We start from the raw sequence: 7202 nt of genomic DNA, 5'->3' as shown, positions 1-7202 counted from the left end.
CCAAAGTGAATTCCAGGTCAGCCTGGGCTAAAGTGAGACCCTACCTCGAACCCCCCCCCCCCAGAAAAAAACAAAAACAAAAGAAAGAAAGAGAGAGAGAGGGAGGGAGGGAGGGAGGGAGGGAGGAAGGAAGGAAGGAAGGAAGGAAGGAAGGAAGGAAGGAAGGAAGGAAGGAAGGAAGGAAGGAAGGAAGGAAGGAAGGAAGGAAGGAAGGAAGGAAGGAAGGAAGGACAAAAAGAAAAGAAACAGTGGCCAAGCAGTCTGAGGCCCCTGAAACTCTTCAAGTCAGCCAATATTGATGGCAGCAAGCAGTCATTCCCCCATCCACAGTGAGACTTGGAGTCACCTGGCATAGAAAGCCCGACTTCTAGTGTCCTGCACAAGAAAGAGGGTGAACACGCCAGAGCCATCTTTGAGAAAGTGAAGAGATTCTGCCTGCATGTGGAGCCGAAGGACATTATTTATCGGTGTATCTAAAGCACACAATAGTCAAAAGTCATCCTGTTTGTCCTAATTGTCACGTATGTTCCATATTTTTTTAGCTACATTACTCTTGAAATTGACTGTTCAATTGATGTGCTGGCATCTACAGGATATAAGCGCTCTCAGTATATCTACTCCTTGGCAGAAAGCTTTAAGGTTCTGGCTTCACTTTATGTCATTCTGGTCATACTTTATGGTCTCACCTCCTCCTACAGCTTGTGGTGGATGTTGAGGAGTTCCCTGAAGCAATATTCCTTTGAGGTGAGAAGAGCAACTACAGCAATATCCCCAACATCAAGAATGACTTTGCCTTCATCCTTCATGTACCTGATCAGTTAGGACGCCCTCTATTCCAAACACTTCTCCATCTTCTTGTCGGAGGTCAGCCAGAACAAGTTGAAACAGATCAACCTCAACAATAACTGGTCGGTGGAGAAGCTGAAAATTAAGCTTGTCCCAGGACAGGCTGGAGCTGCATCTCTTCATGCTCAGAAGTCGTCCGACAACATCTCCAAGTTAATGGAGATGGAGATCCTGAGCCTGGAGTGTGGGGTTCCCCGGAGGGGTCCCCGCTCAGGCTGTCTACGGGACCCCAAGAACACTCACGCAGGACGTTCTCAATGCAAACCGCACGAGGTTTATTGATTCCGATGCATCGGGGCTCAACACAGATTCCTCTCGCAGGAGGAAAGGTGAAGAGCCCCTAGCCACGTGTTTGGTCAGCTTATAAAGGCTGAAAACTATAGGTATGCAAAGTCATAGGGGCTTTTCAGCCGTGGGTTCCCCTGATTGGGTGGGGCCCACGAGGCGGGCTCGTGAGGGTCCCTCTGATTGGGTAGGGCGTACAAAGGGCCAGGTCCTTATGGTATACTTTTTACAAAATGGAGGTAGTTGCATACTTTTTACAAAATGGAGGCAGTTGCAAAATGGCAGTTCTGTGATTCAGTGCAGTAGCAAGCAAGCCATATTACAGAAGCTTAAAAAGGCAAGTTAGCAAAGCAGCTAGAAAACAGAGCAGCAGAAATATGGCAACTTTTATCCTTTCAGGAGCTCATGCCCGAGGTCAAGCTGCCAGCTGCTATCTCCAAGCTGGTCAACCTCAAGGAGCTCCATGTATACCATTCTTCTCTGGTGGTAGACCACCCTGTCCTGGCCTTTTGGGAAGAGAACTTAAAAATCCTCTGCCTGAAATATACAGAAATGGGAAAAAAAAACCATGCTGAGTATTCCACCCAAAGAACCTCAAGGAACTCTGTCAGGCTGTGTCCTCCCTGAGCAGCTGAGCACCCTGCACTTGGAGGGTTTTCAAGAGTTAAAGACCCTAAGGACCCTCTACCTGAACAGAAGCCTGTCTTGGATCCAAGTCATCACAAACCTCCTGCTTTCACTATAAAAGCCGTCCCTTGATAATGAGGGAAGCAAGCTAGTGGTGCTGAGCAACTTGACAAAGATGGTCAATCTCAAAAGCCTGGAGTTCAAGGCCCTGGATTTCCCACCAGGAATAGATGACAAGACCCGATTGCTGAAGATGCCACATACTTGGGCTGCAAGCTCATTGAGAAATCCTGCTGCAGTTGAACTGAAAACCTCCTCCATGTAGACCAGCTGACAGAGAGCTGCAGAAAGCCATGCTGCATGCGGTTCAATGGGAGAGAGAAAAATCAGGAGGGAAGATACTCAACAGTGGACACTGCAAGCCTTAAATTTGGCCAGCAAGGCCAAATGAGCCAACGGGTACAATAGTGGCACATCTGTCATGGTGGAAACCAACTGCCTTCTAATTGGACTGGAGGCCTGCTCCATGGGAGGGAATATATCTCTGATACTGAAAACCTACAACAGGGATAGCCATGAGCCCTAGGGCTGTAATGTCTGCTGCTGTCTGGCTAAATGTATATACTGTGCTCACCAAACTGCCCAGTAAGCACTTCTCTTTTCAGATGGCAGTGACCTTGGGATGACTCAGAAGGAACCATGGTGTTGAGAAGTGACAGAGGAGTGCTCAGCACTGAATTATCTCTATCACATCTTCCAAGGCTCAGGGTCCATTGCGGAAGAGGTGGCAGAAAGAATGTAAGAGCCAAAATCTCTGGGACACAATGAAGGCAGTTCCCAGAGGTAAATTTATAGCTTTAACTGCCTATATTAAGAAATTAGAAAGATTGCAAGTAAATGACCTAATGCTTCACCTTAAAGCCTTGGAAAAAGAAGAACTAGGCAAACCAAAAATCAGTAGATGGGAAGAAATAATAAAGATTAGGGCAGAAATAAATGAAATAGAAACCAAATAAACAATCCAAAGAATCAGTGAAACAAAGAGTTGGTTCTTTGAAAAGATAAACAAAATTGATAAACCCTTAGCAAATCTGACCAAAAGAAAGAGAGAAGAGACACAAATTAATAAAATTAGAGCTGAAAAAGGCAACATCACAACAGATACCAGAGAAATTTAAAAAATCATAGAGACATACTATAAAAACATATACTCCACTAAATATGAAAATCTGAAAGAAATGGATGATTTCCTTGATTTATATGACCTACCTAAATTAAATCAAGATGCGATTATTCACTTAAATAGACCTATAACAAGTTTGGAGATCCAAACAGTTATCAAAAATCTCCCAACTAGGCTGGAGAGATGGTTTAGTGGTTAAGTGCTTGCCTGTGAAGCCTAAGGACCCCGGTTTGAGGCTCTATTCCCCAGGACCCACATTAGCCAGATGCACAAGGGGGCGCATGCATCTGGAGTTCATTTGCAGTGGCTGGAGGCCCTGGTCCACCTGTTGTGCTCTCTCTCTCTCTCTCTCTGCCTCTTTCTCACTCTGTCTGTCGCTCTCAAATAAACAAATTAAAAAAAAATTTTTTTTAATTAAAAAAAATCTCCCAACTAAAAGAAGTCCAGGCTTACATGGATTCACTGCTGAATTTTACCAGACCTTGAGGGAAGAACTAACACCATTGCTTCTTAAGCTTTTCCATAAAATAGAAAAAGAAGGAATCCTACCAAACTCCTTCTGCGAAGCCAGCATCACCCTGATACCAAAACCAGGCAAAGACAAAACAAAAAAAGAAAATTACAAACCAATCTCCCTCATGAACATAGATGTAAAAATTCTTAACAAAATATTGGCAAACAGAATACAAGCATATATCAGAAAGATCGTTCACCCTGATCGAGTAGGCTTTACCCCAGAGATGCAGGGATGGTTCAATATATGCAAATCGATAAATGTAATACATTCTATAAATGGATTGAAGGACAAAAATCACATGATCATCTCATGAGATGCATAAAAAGCCTTTGACAAAATCCAAAATCCCTTCCTGATAAAAGTCCTACAGAGACTGGGAATAGAAGGAACATATCTAAATATTATAAAGGGTATTTACGACAAGCCTACAGCCAACATATTACTAAATGGGGAAAAACTGGAAGCTTTTCCATTAAAATCAGGAAAAGACAAGGGTGTCCATTGTCCCCACTTTTATTTAATATAGTTCTGGAAGTCTTAGCCATAGTAATAAGGCAAGAGACACACATAAAAGGGATACAAATTGGAAAGGAAGAGATCAAGTTATCATTATTTGCTGATGACATGATTCTATATATAAAGGACCCTAAAGACTCTACCAGCAAACTGTTAGAGCTGATAAACACCTGCAGCCATTTAGCAGGATACAGAATAAATACACAGAAATCAGTAGCCTTCCTATATGCTAACAACAAACACACAGAGGATGAAATCAAAGAATCACTCCCATTCACAATGGCATCAAAGAAAACAAAGTACCTTGGAATAAACCTAACCAAGGAACTAAAGGATCTCTACAATGAAAACTTTCAAACACTCAAGCGAGAAATTGCAGAAGACACTAGGAAATGGAAAAACATCCCTTGTTCCTGGATCGGAAGAATCAATACTGTGAAAGTGGCAATCTTACCAAAAGCAATCTGCACATTTTATGCAATCCCTATCAAAATTCCAATGGCATTCTTCACGGAAAAAGACAAAATGATCCAAAAATTCATTTGGAATCACAAAAACCCTCAAATATCTAAAATAATACTGAGCAACAAAAATAAGGCTGGTGGTATCACCATACCTGATTTTAACCTATACTACAGAGCCATAGTAACAAAAACAGCATGGTACTGGCACAAAAGCAGATATGTAGATCAATGGAACAGAATAGAGGACCCAGATATAGGGTCTATATAGCCACCTGATATTCGATAAAAATGCCAAAAATACTCATTGGAGAAAAGACAGCCTCTTCAGCAAATGGTGCTGGGAAAACTGAATATTTATCTGTAGAAAGATGAAAATAGATTCTTCTCTCTCGCCATGCACAAGAATTAAGTCCAAATGGATTAAAGACCTTAACAGCAGACCTGAAACTCTGAAACTGCTAGAGGAAAAAGTATGGGAAACCCTTCAACATACTGGTCTTGGCAAAGACTTTCTGAATATAACCCCAATTGCTCATGCAATAAAACCATGGATTAACCACTGGGACCTCATGAAATCACAAAGATTTTGTATGGCAAAGGACACTGTGAATAAAGCAAAGAGGCAACCTATAGAATGGGAAAAAAATCTTTGCCAGCTATACATCTGATAGAGGATTAATATCTAGGATATACAAAGAACTCAATAAATTAAATGACAAGAAATCAAACAAGCCAATTAAGAAATGGGCTATGGAACTAAATAGTTCTCAAAAGAAATATGGATGGCATATAAGCATCTAAAAGATGTTCTACATCCCTAGTTATCAGGGAAATGCAGATTAAAACTACATTGAGATTCCATCACACTCCTATCAGATTGGCTTCCATCATGAAAACAAATGACCATAAATGCTGGCAAGGAAGTGGAAAAAGAGAAACCCTTCTACACTGTTGGTGGGAATGCAATCTGGTCCAGCCATTGTGGAAATCAGTGTGGAGGTTCCTAAGACATCTAAAAATTGATCTACCATATGACCCAGCTATAGCACTCCTAGGTATATATCCTAAGGACTCATCTCATTATCTTAGAAATACTTGCTCAACCTTGTTTATTGCCGCTCAATTCATAATAGCTGGGAAATGGAACCAGCCTAGATTTCCTTCAACTGATGAGTGGATAATGAAGATATGACATATTTATACAATGGAGTTCTACTCAGCAGTAAAGAAAAATGAAGTAAGCACTTCTGTTAATGTTCATACCCTTATATTAGTGCTACTCTTACTTTGGGTAGAGAATCTTCTCTTTTCAGATGGCAGTGACCTTGGGATGACTCAGAAGGTATCATGGTGCTGGAAAGAAGTGACTGCAGTGCTCAGTACTGCAATTATCTCTATCACACCTTCCGAGGCACAGGGTCTAATGTGGAAGAGGTGGCAGAAAGAATGTAAGAGCCAAAGTTAGGGTAGGACTCCTTACAACGTGCTCCCTCCAGACACAAAATGCCTGGATATCCATGACCTCTCAGTGCTTGACACTACCTACACAAGACCATCACAAGAGGAGGAAAAGATCATGACATCAAAATTAAAAGAGAGACTGATTGAGATGGGGAGGGAATATGATGGAGAATGGAGTTTCAAAGGGGAAAGTGGGTGGAGGGAGGGTATTACCATGGGATATTTTTTCTAATCATGAAAGTTGTTAATAAAAATTTGAAAGAAAGAAAAATAACCCATAAACAGCAGAACTGATCATTAGCTTCAGAATCTGTCCTGCTTTAAGTTGTGGCACATGAACATCACATATTCTCCTGCTCAGATCGGGGCTTTATCAAACCCAAGGCAGCTCTCTTTGGACCATAATAATATTGAGAATCTGCCTTTGTAGCTTTCTCTGTGCACCTAACTACATTATTTGGATCTCAGCTATAACCATCTGACCTTTCTTCCAGAAGAAATCCAGTATTTGAGTAATTTGCTGTACTTTGCCATGACCAAAAACAATATTGAGGTCCTACCCGATGGTCTGTTTCACTGTAAAAAGCTTCAGTGTCTGCTGTGGGAGAAACAGCCTGACAGGCTTGTCCCTTCAAGTGGGGGAGTTGTCCAACCTCACCCATCCGGAGCTCATTGGTAATTACCTGGAAACCCTGCCCCTGGAGCTGGAAGGGTGTCAGTCTCTGATACAGAGCTGTCTGATCATCGAGAACAGCTTGCTGAGCACTCTTCCTCTTGTGACAGAATGTTTGCAGAAGTGCTTAAATAAATGTTCAGCTAAAGATCAGAGGCTCAGCAAAAGCATTTTTTAAAGTAAGCCTCAGAGCTTTATAGGAGTGAAATTTCCCAAGTCATAAACATGGGAAAAAAAAAAGGCCTGGTGGAGGCTGGAGAGATGGTTTAGCGGTTAAGTGTTTGCCTGTGAAGCCTAAGCACCCGGGTTCCAGGCTCCATTCCCCATGACCCACACTAGCCAGATGCACAAGGGGGCGCACAAGTCTGGAGTTCGTTTGCAGTGGCTGGAAGCCCTGGCCCGCCCATTCTCCCTCCCTCCCTCTCTCTCTCTCTCTCCCCGTCACTCTCAAATAAATAAATAAAAATAAGCAAAAAAAAAAAAAAGCCTGAGCTGGAGTTTTGTAATTGATCTTGAACTTATTGAGATAATGTAAGGAGTACACACTGAGGGTGGGTTAAGGGGCATGAAATTACAACATCTTTACCTTTTGGTTTTTACCCATAGGAATATATATATTTTTTCCTAGCC

At 42.0% G+C, this 7202-nt stretch overlaps 1 pseudogene; it reads left to right on the top strand.

The window, feature by feature from the left end:
- The first annotated feature begins 252 nt into the window (after positions 1–252).
- LOC101593521 lies at positions 253–6750 on the top strand (annotated as a pseudogene).
- The last annotated feature ends 452 nt before the right edge of the window (positions 6751–7202 follow it).

The sequence above is a fragment of the Jaculus jaculus genome, chromosome 16 (assembly GCF_020740685.1).
Source record: "Jaculus jaculus isolate mJacJac1 chromosome 16, mJacJac1.mat.Y.cur, whole genome shotgun sequence".
NCBI lineage: Eukaryota > Metazoa > Chordata > Mammalia > Rodentia > Dipodidae > Jaculus > Jaculus jaculus.
Note: the sequence above shows the minus strand (reverse complement) of the source record. Positions and strands in the feature narration are given on the sequence as shown.